We start from the raw sequence: 15,190 nt of genomic DNA on the forward strand, positions 1-15,190 counted from the left end.
TAAAGTTAACAATTAATAAAGTGTTAAAAACTCAGCATAAAAAACAGCAAGAAACACTGAACAATTTAAAACATGTCTCATGAAACAATTCTCAGGCTAGAAACAAACTATAAAAATGATAAAAGATCAATCAATAACAGGTCTGTGTTTTTTAAAAAAGTTTTAGCCTGGTGCCACAAAGAGAACAGGGTAGGTGCTAGGCAAGCATCAAGGAGAAGGGCATTCCACATGTGAGCTGCCACTGTTAAATAAAAAAAAACATATCTGGTCACTAGCCACTTGCCACTGAAGGCAAGGATACAGAGAACAGAGCCTGTGAGGAAGATCCTTTCTGGCAGGCTGAATAGTATAGGAACAATCCTTCAACTACCCTGCCCCACAACCCTTTTAGAGCCATAAAAGAACCAGCACTAGACTCCTATCCGGTTTTATTTATTTAATTAATTAAATTTATATTACACTCCCCTCATGAATGAGATCAAAGCAGATCACAGCAATATAATAAATACAATAATAAAAACATATCTGCATAAAATATAACATCATCAAGAAATAATACAATACTTTGAAACAGCTGCGCACATATTGTGCCACCAGTCAAGTATTAAACAAACCTGTGGGGAAGGGTGGCTGGCTACCAGATGAATATAGAAAGGGGGACAAGAGATAGGGTTGTCCTTGGGACAACACAGAAGAGTTTGTCCTTCGTATCTTCTTATTCCACAAGGGAGGAAGCCCCATGGTTAGTGAGGGTATCTGAAAGTGGGAAGATGTCTGGAGTGCCACCATGGGAACACTCACTGAATCTGACAGAGCACACTACAGAGAACATAAGAAAACCTATGAGGTGTTAGTGATAGTGGCAACGTAGCAACGCTTTCCTGTTACCATTGAGTCAGCTGAATTGTACCAATAATTTGAAAGTTGACAACCCCAAAATGCAGAATCAAAATGATAAAAAATTGGCTACTAAATATGACATCTTTTCTGGTAAAATCTCTCAAATATCCTCCAAACTGGATGCCAGTTTGGGAATAGACCACATATCTTAGCCAACATGGTGTAGTGGTTAGTGTCAAACTAGGATCTGGGAGACCAAGGTTCAAATCCCCGCTCTGCTAAGAAAGCTTGAGCAAGTCACACACCCTCAGCCTAACCTACCTCACAGGGTTGTTGTGAGGATAGAGGAGGATGGAGTAAGCTGCTTTTGGTCCCATTGTGGAGAAAGGCAGGGTATAAATAAATAAATAAATAAATAAATAAATAAATAAATAAATAAATAAATAAATAAATAAATAAATAAATAAATAAATAAATAGAAGTGCCTGAAGCATCACCTGGTCCTTTATTTATGGAGAGTTTTATCTTGGTGTACTTGATCAATTCTGACAGGTTCCTGGATATAGTGAAGGCCACTATAAGTAATTTGGACCCTTATCCTTCCAGGACGGTAAGAACACACAAGCATAAGATGAGGGGCGCTTTGAAGGAAATGTTATTCAGCTTCTGTTTTAAAAAGTCTTATCTTGATATAGGCCATTTTTAACTTATCTTTCATGGTGAAGATAATTGAGAGGGTGGTAACAGAAATTTTATAGTCTTCTGGATGATACATCTGCCTTTTATCCTTTTCAATCTGGTTTCAGATCTGGCTATGGAACAGAGATAGCCTTGGTTACTTTGGTGAGTAATTTCCATTTGTAAATCAACAAGAGAAATTCTTTGTTAATTCTTCATCTCTTTGAAACTTTTGATACAGTTGATCAGGATTCTGTTGAAGTGCGTGGGGAACAAAAACTGTGGAGTGGCTGAGTAATTTAAATTTTTCAGTTAGACTGTGTTCAGAAGGTTGTGATCAGTAACATGCCCGGCCCCCATTCAACCTGCCGGAATCAGGCACAGAGCAGGCAGCAATTGTGCTGTAATGTTTCTTTAAGTGAAGCTGTTCCCCAGCACACCTGAAAAGTATTTAGAGTTTTAGTGTTTTTCTGTTCCTCAGTTATTGGCATTCTTAGAGTTTGCAGTGTGTAGTTTGTTTGCAACCTTTTTGTTATGCTAATAACCTGACTTATCTACTGGGACGTCTGAGTGACTTCATGAATATCCTGTGTGATCTGAGCTGATACAACGACATTACATGTTGTCAGAAGTGATGGACATGGATTTTTTTCAACCTCCACATTCACTTGTGTTGTAAGGTATCCTGGCTGAAAAGTGGAAGCATTGGGAACAAGCCTTTTGTTTATATTTTACAGTAGCTGATGTTGACAATGTTTCTAAAAATGTTTCTAAAAAGCGGGAAGTAGCTATTTTGCTGAACTGGGTGGGAGAAGAGGCCCTATCAGTATATAATATGTTTGTTTTTCCTTATGGGGAGCCAAAAGATATGGAACAAGTTCTTGAAAAATTCCTGTTATTCATTCCTGATATTTGAACGTTACTCCTTTTGGAATCATTTGTGGTGACATGGTGATACCATTGAACAGTTTGTGACTAAGCTTAAACTTAAAGCTAACAGCTGTGAATTTGGGTCTATAACTAACGACATGATCAGAGATAAAATTGTGTTTAGTGCAACGGACAAGCTAAAGGAAAGACTCCTAAAAGAACCTGACCTTACTCTTGAGAAAGCAGTTGAGATATGTCAGCTAGTTGAAGCAACAACTCAGCTGCAAACAATGGCAACTTTTTCTAAACTGCTGTATGAAGCACCTGTGAAAGATAAGGATTGTGGGGAGTTTTTCAGTCCCAGTGCTTGGACGTGAGAGGTCACATTCTGAAGGCAGACAGGACTTTGTTAGAGATAAAGAATGTTTTCACTGTGGTATTGTACATAAGGCTCAAAAATGTCCCATTTGGAAAGATATGTTACAGATGTGGAAAGAGAAATCACTATGCCAAAATATGTAAGGCAACTTTGATAAGTTGTAGCAGAAACCAACAAAGGCATTAAGTTCATGATTTGGATTTACAGAGTCTGTTTATAGGAGTGTTGTCTCATAATGAGGCTGGTTCTGCTGTAACTCAAGCCCCTGGATGGTATGCTGATATAACTTTAAGAAGTTATATCAATGAAGTTTAAATTGGATACTGGGGCTGAAGCAAACATTTTGCCACTTGGAATATTTAATGCTCTGCCAGGCCAGAAAGCATTACTTAAAAGTGATACCATGCTTGTAGCTTATGGTGGAACACGGATAAAGCCTGTGAGTGCTATTGTCCTTGCTGTGTGCACTTCAAAGGGAAAATCCAGACTTATGTTTTTTGTAACAGATATGTCAACTCTTCCATTGTTGGGTAGGGTAGCCTGTGAGACATTGGATTTGGTCCAGTGGGTTTATGTTGTACATTCAATTGAACTGTTATCAAAGGAACAACTATTCACAATGTACTCTGACGTTTTTGAAGGTCTTGGGGAAGGTTTTTACCATATACAAGTTGATTCATCAGTTTCCCCAGTTATCCATGGTTGTAGGAAGGTACTTCTTGCAGTAATGGATAGCTTAAAAGAGACCTTATGTTAGATGGAAAGTGCAGGAGTGATATCTAAAGTTGTAGGGCCTACAGACTGGGTGAACAGTTTGGTAATCACAGGAAAAAAGAATGGGAAATTACATATATGTCTTGATCCCCGTTATTTGAATAAAGCAGTGTGTAGGCAGCATTATGCCATTCCTACAGTAGATGATGTGTTGAGTAGATTAGCTGGAATGAATTTTTTCACTATTGTGGATGAGAAAGACAAGTATTGGCAAGTGAAGTTAGATGAAGCTTCATCGCATTTGTGTACATTTAATACACCTTGGGGAAGGTATTGTTTCCATTGGCTACCATTTGGACTTAAATCCTCCAGTGAAGTATTTCAACAGAAAAATGAGGAATCTTTTGGGCACATAAAAGGAATGTATATGATAGCTGATGATATGATTATAGCAGCAAAAACCTCTGAAGAGCATGATCAGATTTTGCATCAGGTTATGGAAATGGCAAGGGCTAAGAATATCAAATTTAATAAATGTAAGATTCAATTTAAGGTCGACTCTGTAAAGTATATGGGACATATAGTGACTGCCCAAGGTGTGAAACCAGATGAGGATAAGGTGAAGGCTATTCAAGAAATGCCACCTCCTCAAGATAAACAAGGTGTTCTTAGATTCTTGGGATCGGTGCAATACCTTTCAAAGTATATTCCACACGAGGCAAAATTTACTGCACCATTAAGAAATTTATTGAAGAAAAATGTGTTATTTCAGTGGATGCCAGAACATCAGAAGGCATTTGAAATGGTTAAACAGTTGTTGTGTCAGGCACCTGTATTTCAATATTTTGATATGACAAAGGCAGCAGTTGTGCAGGCAGATGCATCAAAAGATGGACTAGGAGTATGTTTGCTTCAAGGTAATAACCCAGTGCCTTAAGTTTCGAGGTCACTTACTTCATCAGAACAAAACTACGCTTAAATAGAAAAGGAGTTATTGGTTGTATTGTATGAAATGAGAATACAACCTTTGGAAAGGCTGTTTTAGTTCAAACTGATCATAAACCACTGGAAGTAATTTTCAAAAAACCAATTGGTGGCGCTCCTGCTCGCTTGCAATGTATGCTTTTACAGCTTCTGAGATATCAACTTGATGTTGTGTATATCCCAGGGAACTATATGTATCTTGCCGATACATTATCACGGGCTACTGTGGATCCTCCTATAAGTGATGAGGAATCAGTAGAAGGAGAAAGAGTAGTGCATGAAGTGAGTACCATAGCTATACATTCAGAGGGAATAACCACTATGCAGGAGGCCACAAGTCAAGATTGCCAACTTCAAATGGTAGTAGCCCTTATAAGGCAAGGATGGCCACAGTATTTGAGAGACATTCCACCTGAGGCAAAGCCATTTTGGTCAGTGAAAGATTCATTACGTTGTGAAGAGGGTGTTCTTTATGTGGGTGAAAGGATAGTTATTCCTTTGTCGCAAAGGCAAAATATGTTGTTTCAGCTTCATGACTCACATTACGGTATTCAGAGAACTAAAGCTAGGGCAAGAGCATTAATGTATTGGCCCGGTATGGGAAATGACATTGAAACAATGGTGGGAAATTACTGTGTGTGCACCTTTAGCACCAAAAAATCAAAATGAGCCACTTTATACCACATGAGATTCCTGAATTGCCATGGGAAAAACTGGGTGTAGATATTTTTGAATATCGTTTTTCCCCATTCCTTCTTGTGACAGATTATGTTTCGAAATAGCCAGAAGTATTGAGTTTGCCTGATAAAACTGCGAGAACTGTGATTGTTAAACTTGAAGCTGTGTTTGCTCACCATGGCATTCTTAAGATGGTTGTGAGTGATAATATGCCTTTTGCGAGTAGACAATTTTGGCAATTTGCTCAGGATTGGGAATTTGAACAAAGCTTTAGTAGTCCAGGGTACTCACAATCTAATGGAATGGTAGAACGAGCAATTCGTTCTATAAAACACCTTATTAAAAAGGTGGAAGACTCACAAAGGGACCCTAATTTGGCATTGTTAGAATATCGAAATACACCTGTTACTGGAATGGTGTATTTGCCAGCTCAGATGCTGATGGGTAGAATGTTAACAAGTAAAATGCCAGTAACTACTGGTTTATTACGTCCCAAAATACCTATTGGGGTACAGGAAGATCTTCAGAAAGGTCAAGATAGACAAAAATATTTTTATGATCGGAGAGCAAAATCTCTCAAGCCGCTACAAGGAGATTCAGCATGGGTAGAATCTAATGATGGCTAGTTCCCTGCAACTGTGATGGAGAAATGTGACCAGCCCAGCAAATATCGAATGATGACTCCAGATGGGCGTACTTATCAGCGAAATAGACACAGGATGAGGTATCAACATAGAGGGTCTGGAAATAATGATTTTACAGGCTTACAGCAAGATATAGTCTGATAGGGAATGTGATGAGCCTAATGATATGTCTAGTGGAGTTACAGAAGATGTTAAATCGGGTGTAAATGTACCTTGTGAGGCATGTGTGTTACAGGCAGAGGAAAGGTTTCCTAAATATGTAACATCTTGTGGTAGACCTATGTTTTCACCAGAAAGATATGTACCATGAATTGTATTATGTATGTTTTCAATCAAATTTTTATCTGATTTTATATTTATTGTATTTTTTTTCTGTGAACGGGGGATGTCCTGTAATGTCTTTAAGTGAAGCAGTTCCCCAGCACACCTGAAAAGTATTTAGAGTTTTAGTGTTTTCCTGTTTCTCAGTTGTTGGCGTTCTTGGGAGTCTGCAGTGTGTTTATTGGCATAACCTTTTTGTTATGCCAATAAACTGACTTATCTGAGTGGGACATCTGAGTGACTTCATGAATATCCTGTGTGACTTGAGCTGATACAACATTACAGCAATCCCCCCTCCACTGCACCCAGACGGAATCAGGCGCAGAGTAGGAGGCAATGTCCATCTCTTCTTCACTCAGCTGGTATGAGGAGTGGAGCAGGTGGCAATGCCCGCCCCCTTCACCCGGCCGGGATCAGCCGCAGAGCATGAGGAAATGTCTCCCCCCCTCACCCAGCCGGGATCAGAAGTGTAGCAGGAGGCAATGCCCCTTTACCTGGCTGGGATCAGGCGAGGAGCAGGTGACAATGCCTACCACCTTCATCTGGCCAGGATCAGGAGTGAAGCATGAGGCAATGCCCATTCCCCTTCACCCAGCCTGGATCAGGCGCAGAGCAGGAGGTAATGCCCGTCCCCAACTTTACCCAGTAGGGATCAGGAGTGGAGCAGGTGGCAATGCCTGCCCCCCTCCACCTGGCCGATATCAGGTGAGAAGGTGACAATGCCCACCCCCTTCACTCAGCCAGAAACAGGAACTAGTCTATAGCAGTGGTTCTCACTTCATGGCTCAGAGAGCCACATTCACAATTACCATCAACCAAAAGTTCCACATGACTACAGTATGTCCTGTGTCCCACCCAACCAAACACATGCATGCAATACAAGATATAGCTATTAATATTCAATATATAACTATAACACAATTACCAGATTAGCAATTACCAGTTATTAGACAAAATGGGCTCTTCCATCCCTGGCACTAGGGCTGCAACTCAGGAAGGCTCACAGCAAACCCTTCTCCTAACCCTGTGGTTGCAGCTGTTCCCACCTGCCAAACATAAGCCCTACTGGGCAACATCCTTGTTCACTTCCCTGGAACATGAGATGGGTATTACATTGGGGAACAGTGCTCAGAAGAGCCAAAGAAAGCATGCCAAAGAGCCACGTGTGGCTTCTAAGCCATTGAGTATCACTGCTCTATAGCAATGAAGAACAAAACATGCATTCTCTAGGTTAGTACCTACCAGCTTTTCTGCTGACACAAGAGGGAGAAGAAATCTAGCCCAATTCCTCTCTTCACTACAGTCCCAACCTGCATAGCTTTCGTCCACATACATCCCACAATCCCAAACACAGCCTTGTTGTCATGTCTGCACCCCTCCATGCCATTAAATTCTGCTGATGTGTTACTATAATAACATCTGATTTATATACCACCCTTCAGGACAACTTAATTCCCACTCAGAGTGGTTTACAAAGTATGTTACTATTATCCCCACAACAAAACACCCTGTGAGGTGGGTGGGGCTGAGAGAGCTCCAGAGAGCTGTGACTAGCCCAAGGTCACCCAGCTGGCTTCAAGTGGAGGAGTGGGGAATCAAACCTGGCTCTCCAGATTAGAGTCCCACGCTCTTAACCACTACACCAAACAGACCATTGTTCTGTGCTGACCCACTGTTCTATGCTGTGCCTTGATATCATATTGCTGATGCCATAACTTGCCTTGTATTCACAGGCCTGCTGTATCCAAAGTGTCTTATCTCTTGTGCTTTGAAGCTCAGTGTCTCTGACCTTGCAAACCTGCTAGTTCCCAGGGGGAAGAAGAATACCGTGTTTCATTCTTAATCTATTGCCGCTCTCCTGTCTAGACGAAGCATGTAAACTATTTAGGGAGTTCTCAGGACTGTTTCGTGCTAAAAGTTATTATTTCCTGTTGGGAGGGGGATGAGTACTTGGGACCTATATGAACCATAGTTTTACAGATCTTGTTATTCCTGTCAACTTCTGATCAATCTGTGGACATATCTATGAACATGATTTGATTCCTTGAATAAAGCCTTTTTAACCAAGACCATGGAGTGCTTGCTGTGAGGGTACAGGGATCTATCTGCCATAGCCTGTCATCCATAGACCTGACACTTGTAGGGTGTAAAGGAGCCCTCCTCCCTCTCTGACAGCAGAAAAAGCTAATGGCACCCAACCTTCTCCCTTTTGACAGCTCAGCTTTTAAGGTTTACATTTTATTATGTGGTATCTCTCAATGTTTGGATAATATTGCATTCATTCCATTACTATTGACTTTAATAGGACAGTTTGTTTATTCAGTGAAGGACTGCAACAGTATCATGTGTAGTCAGTGGAAAGACCAATACATATATATTATTAATGACAGCTAAGATAGATCCTTTCCTAAAGCATCTATTTCTTTCAGAATCAGGGTACAAAAGTAACTTTATATATGTGAATAACAAAAAATAAGAACTCTTATATAAGCTCTTATACTGATATTAAAAGTGAGATTCAATCTCCCACTTCAGAAGCACCACAGTTAGGAATCAGCTTGAGAAATAAAAGAGCTTTCTGGATTAGAAAACAGTTCTCTCTCACCCACCTCCTGACTGGGATATAAAGGCTCAGGGATCTCACCCGTCCCTGTATCTAAAGAAGAGAGGTTTGACTCTCAAAGGCTAATACTCTGGTGCCACTGGACTCAAATCCTGCTGCTCTGTAAAGCAGACTCCTGAGAATGACATTTCTGCTACATGTCTAAATACAGCTCTGATAATAATCAAGATAAAGTTACTGCCCAGATCATCATGCTCTACAGAATTGTGTTTGAAGAAACAAATGAGAGCAGTGTTGACTGTGTAGATGTTTGAGGCGTGTGCATACTACATCATTAACATGTTCTTCATATATAGAAATCAACCACACATTTTCTCATAAAGAGAATCATATTAACTTAAGCAAATTATATGCTTTTTTCTTCATCATGGAATGAAGAATACTGGAACAGGGAAAAGTAACCCTATTCTGAAACATTAGCATAAAACAGTCACAGATAAAGGGCTCAGGCTTCTCTCTAAAGAAAGCCTCTGTGACTCTAAAATAGGAACTGAAAGATGTCAGAGGTTGCATTCAATAGAAATTACTGTTCACACAAACACAAGTCCAGTCTCTAGTGAATGCAAACTGACCTAAACATGGTACTGAATGTGCCTTATAAAAAGGAAAGAGCTTTAAGCAATTCCCATGTTCCACATTCACACCTCTCCTTCTGTTAACTGCAGATGATAAGAAATTATGAGAGGAAGCAAAGCAATTGCTCTATCCAAGTAGGAATATTTTTTTTAATATGGGTGAAGCCCAAGAGACCCACAGAATCATACATAAAGAGATGCAGTGACAGAGCAGAAGTACAAAGGTGTTGGGGATTGAGGTATGGCTTCCAACAAGTACACAGCATGCTTCCACAATAAATAATCAGTGAAATTTATAAACCAGCTACAACCTACTGCAATCATAAAAACTTTACCTGAATGCCAAGCAATTTTTTGATGCTGAACACAGATGCATGAAAACAGCTCACAGAGAGAAAAATAGCAGCTGAGAGTACATTATAAAGAATATACTAAGGAGTACTTCTTTGATCTCTGGTTTGCTTGTTTGTTTACCAATATCCCATTTAGGTTTTAGCCAAATTCTATTACAGAAATGCATCAAATCAAGATAAATGTTCACCCATGTTCCAGACTAAATTAACTAATATAAAAGTCCTTAGATTTCTTTTTAATAATAACATTTGTCAACAGAAAATAGCATATTTACTTTAAACACTAGATGATATTAAGTAGCTATCTTCACACTTACAGTGCCTGTTTAAAAGAATGTACAAGATTTAATGCAGCCAATCACATGTATGTTTACAAACAAGTCCCACTGTGTTCACACCAATTAAAGGTGCACAGCAATTCAGCATCTGTACAAAATAATTCATTTTGCAGAGAAGAATCACCTATTTAATTATAAAAAGAACCAAGTAGGCTCTACAATGTTAATACAAATACAATTCTACTCAGAGGACAAATTTAATGATTCATTAGAGGACTACCAACTTCTGCTATTGAACACTTCTGCATGAGAAACTGGGACCAAAACTCTAACCTAAGATCATGGCAGTGAAAATGCAGGGACACCTACCTCAGCACTGTGCAGACACAGTGTACAGAAGTGCCCATCACTGCTAACATCGTGACCTATGTTAGGCACTCAGCACTTTAACTCCTGTACAGTAGCAGCCTCTATGACACCTCAACCACAGTACTCTCCAGTAAAAGTGTCAGGTCCTGTTCCCCACACATCAAGAAGCAAGAACATCAGAAGCTGGTAGCCCTTGAAAGGAAACCAATGCATAAGCCACCATTCTTTCCACTAAACCGGAATGTTAAACGTAATTGCATGAAAATAAGATCATCTAAACACAACGGGACTTGTTCTAAGGAAGTATGTTTAGGAGTGAACATTTTTTTGCAGTCAAGCTGCAGCCAACTTAATGCAACATACACTGCCCTAATCAGTAGTATTAGGGTATAAGGTCTTTAGTATTAATCTACAGTACAAGTGGTTGCAAATGCTATATGAAAAGCCAAAGTTATAGAAACATAAATAAGCCTTGGGTTTCCATATATATCATTACACAAAAATGGTAACATTTTCTAAATCCCTTATAATTATTTTACCTAAAACACTCACAAAAAAGCAAGAACTTCCAAGACATATTAGTAGGAATTACTGAATGTAAAATATTTAAATGTATTTTGATACTTCCAGTTTTACTGCTTGGGTTTTTGAAATACAGTATTACTCAAATGCAAATGCAAGACTAAGATCCTATGAAGGATTTTAGTACACAACACTTTAATTTAGAAGTAAATCTTACTGATTTCCACTGGAATTTCAGTAAGTGTCCATAGGACACTTACAGTTCATTCCTAACTATATTTACTCAAAAATAAAGCCCACTTATTCCAATAAAACAAGTTTACAACTACAGAATTGTAATCTAAAAGCCTAATCTACTTGGTTTACTGGGGAAAACAGAAAATTTAAATCTTAATCCATTCGCTTCTTATAAACTAAACAATTAACAAAATATGCCATATATAATTTTGCTTATAATTTAAGATCTGTTTCAATACTGGTCATTACATAAGCCTTACTTTTACACTTTTATTATTATGCAAATAATAGTCCAGAAAATACTTTAAAGTCTTTAAACCTGATAGACAGATAGACACACTTGCTGAGAATATATCCTTTGCAATTCAATCTGACTTGCTCCACACTACTGTAAATGGGAATCAACATTTAAACTTTTACATGATATTTAAAATGAAATAAAATAAAGCAAAGGTAATGCTCCAACTTTATGCACTTCTACTTGGAAGTAAACCTTGTTGAACTCAGTGATACTTTCTTCCAAATAAACTTGAAAAGGACCAATGTGTTTATCTGTTTCAATGATGGCATCAAAAAGCCAAAAAAGGAATAAATTATCTTTGTGATATCTGATAACAAACAAGGGATACTAAACACTTTTTAACAGTGATTTTCAATACAATTCGCAAAAGCAACAATAAATAAAATTAACTCAATGTAGAAAACAGAGGAAAATGGAGGCATGTGGGTGCACACGTGAACATAAACAGAAACTTCTGACAATTCTGTGTTCTTTCTTCAAAGTTTCTTATCCAATCTAAGCACTCATACATTATAATTAGCAGACCAATCCAATTAAAGATATTGAGGTCAACTTAAAACTCTTCACTGGAAAACAAACAGAACTACAAACAGAATCTCTTTAATGAGCACCCTTAATCAAAACAAACAATTTTCTTTGGCAGGCCCATTTTATTTTCCCATTGACTAATCTAAAATATATTATGCAAATACGCTTTCCTTAAGAAAAAGCTTGCAAAGCAACAGACTTTTTGAGAAAAAATGTATAAACCTACAATGTTCATATTATCAGAGTACACTGTTCCCTTTACATTGTATAAACGTTTATATTCCAACCAGGGATGTAAACACACAAAATTTCATTATCACAGTTTTACAAATGTGTTCACAAAATAGATATCTTGAAACTCTCTGAAGAACATTTGAAAATAATTTGTCAGCTTCAGTTTTCCAGTTTAACTTTTTATGAAACTACCCTGTATATTCAATGATATAAATGTATTCCTGGCAAGCCATGAGACTATTAAATTCTTGTTTAGAAAGACTGCACTTCCTGATTTAAAGTTCTTATTTGAAAAGGGGCTCATTTAAAAAAAATCTTTGAAGAGTTCTACAGCAAATAATGCCTCATACTATTTTATGAATCCTCATTTGCCTGCAGAATTCTGAATGGATTTATAAGAAATTATACTTAATCTTTAACTGGAAGTTGTTGAATAGCATGATAAAAGGATTTAAATTCTCCCTATCTACATAGTCCTGTGGTTTGTATTATTTATCATAGTATGTATGACTGATCAGCTATAAAATACAATTCACATACTACTAGATGAAGCCCTCTTATCAATCTGTATCAAGTCCTTCTATGCAATCCCTTTAAATTACAGTCACTATGATGCAGGGAAGGAGAAAGGCAAAAAGAGTATAGATATATTATCTATCTATCTAAACTTCTGTATGAACAAGGGGCCATCATAATGGCTGTTCCAGCAAGAAAGATGCACAGGAGTAGGCTGGTTTGTTTACTTGCAGCCACAGCTGCCAGCAGCAGCATCACTGGAGCAATGCACTGCTAACCTTCCCCATTTCTATTCTTAGCACACATAACCATCTAAGATGATAAAACATTTATTACTTACTAATTAAAGCTATTTACCATACATTTACCTGTAATCCATGACAAGCCTTTCAAGGGAGGGGAAAGGATGGGAGAGATGTGAAGGAGGTGGTGATCTAAGAAGCTGGGAAGGAGGGACTGGATATAGTAAAGATGTGTGGGGACAGAGAAGGCACCTGTGCAATGGTATGACCCCAACATAACATCAGAAGTTCTTTAAAAGGCTACACTCCATATATTTAACTGAGTTTATGTCTGTGGGTTTGCATATGTACCCGCATACGTCGTGCCTCGTGGCCAAGCACACATTCCCCCCCCCCCCACCGCTCCGTCTTTAACGTTACGCAACATCTCTGTCTTTACTGGAGCTTGTCTGGCCCGTCAAAAACACACACACAAACACACACGAGAAAGAGGCGAGCTATTATATTTTCGAGCTTCAGTTGCTGTATGTGATGACTGAGGAGGAGGAGCCGAGAACCCAAGGCAGCCACCGCCTCCTCTCCACCCTCCACCAGCAAAAGGCTCTGAGGGGATCGCTAGGCCAGAGACGTCCCTGGAAGTGGTGAGGGGTGAGAGCCAACGATCGAGGGGAGCGTCGCGGCTGCCGCCTGTATGTCCTGCCGCAGGTACAGGCCGAGGGAACAAGGGAGGCACCCCGCCCTCCCCTCACGTGCCCTGAACAGCCAGCGCCCAGCCAGCATCCCCCGCCTCCCAGCCTTCGCGCGCGCTCCCACCTCCCCCCCCCCCGGCCTCAGCCCTCCTCCCCCGCACACTTTACCTGCTGCAAAGGCGAGGGTGGCCGCTGGTGCGGAACTGGCGGGAAAACAACGGCTCCAGCAGGGGCCCCCGCCGCCTCGTCGTCCCCGCGCCAGGCTCGGTCCTTGGCCCCTGGATGCGGAGAAGGTCCCGGCCGCGGCAGCAGCGCTCTAAGGAGACGCAGCAGGGGCGGCGGCTACATGGACAGCTTCTCTCCGCTATTCAGGGAGGCGCCCGCTCAGACAGCTCGGCCGAGGCATCCGCGGAGACAGGGCGGCGGCTTCTCCCGGCTCAACTCACTAGGAGCTGCGCGGGGCCCAGCGCTCGGCTCCTGCCGCCTCCGCCAGGCTCGTTATTGACTTTCAGGAAAACTCCCGACGTCACTGGCTCCCCCCGAGTGTCTCCCCCTCAGAGGCGGCGACGGCGGCAGGAGCAGCATCGGCATCCCCCAGTTCTCGCGAGAAGCGCCAGTGTGTGGGGCGGGGGGCTGCCAGACAGAGCAGAGAAGGGAAAGGCGGGGGAGCCAGACAGAGAAGGCGGGAGGGAGATGGAGGTGAGGGTGATGAATGGGAGGCGAGGAGGCAGCATCCAGCCGGGCTGACCAACCGGCGAGCGGCTGCAGGGGAACTGAGGTGAAAGGGGGAAGGGATAGGAATCAGCGCCCGCTCAGGGAACGCAACGGGGAAAGAAGGCCGAGTGGGCGGGGGAGTGGCCATACGGTGGAGGGGTGATTACAAGGCGCAGGAAGGTTGTAAGGAGGGCTATGGGGGGTGGCTGCAAGGAGTTTCAACTGCCATGGCAAAGAGTTTATGGGAAAGCTGCAAGGAAGTCGTCGGTCCAGTCATGTTTTAACTTTTCCTCCTGAGGGGGGAAAAATGGGAAATTGGTTTCCTTTTCTAGCTGCAGTGATTTCATGAGCTTTATTTTAACTGCATAGCACCCGTGTCAGCTATTGTACGACTATGTCTCTCTACAGGTAAAGGCAAATGAAATCCCATGAAGGACTATTGCTCCTGTCTCTTTCATGGATACTCACATATAGATAGAAGAATAGAAATACGAACTCCACATGCCTCTTGTTTTATTTATTTTGATTCCCCTCTTTTCATCATAACAACTAATAATAACTTGCACTTAATCCAAGGATACAAACCACTGTTACACGGTATGCATATCAGCTAGAATTCATCTTTTTATACATTTCTTAGCACCAACTAGAACCAGCTATCAAATCTAGCATCTACCTAAACCCATAAACCATGGGTATAAATAAACTACTTGAACTCAATACAGAATTGAAAACTGAAGCAAAATGACAGGAGGATGTTTAGCCTGTTAGGGGAAGGTTATGGTTTGCTGTGTTCCCATATAAATAATCCTCTCTAAACTACTATTTCATTTGGATCCATCAGATATTTTAATCATATTACAAATACAGATATTAGTAAGAAATATTAATATAGGCTCCT

At 40.5% G+C, this 15,190-nt stretch overlaps 1 protein-coding gene across 1 annotated transcript in view; it reads right to left on the reverse strand.

Moving 5' to 3' along the window:
• Positions 1-14,192, reverse strand: part of AKT3 (AKT serine/threonine kinase 3) — a 378,228-nt gene extending 364,036 nt beyond the window's left edge. The window contains exon 1 of the mRNA XM_054979040.1: positions 13,744-14,192. The gene's annotated coding sequence lies outside the window, so the exon portion shown is untranslated. The remainder of the gene's footprint in view (positions 1-13,743) is intronic.
• Between the last annotated feature and the right edge of the window lie 998 nt (positions 14,193-15,190).

The sequence above is a fragment of the Eublepharis macularius genome, chromosome 1, assembly GCF_028583425.1.
Source record: "Eublepharis macularius isolate TG4126 chromosome 1, MPM_Emac_v1.0, whole genome shotgun sequence".
NCBI lineage: Eukaryota > Metazoa > Chordata > Lepidosauria > Squamata > Eublepharidae > Eublepharis > Eublepharis macularius.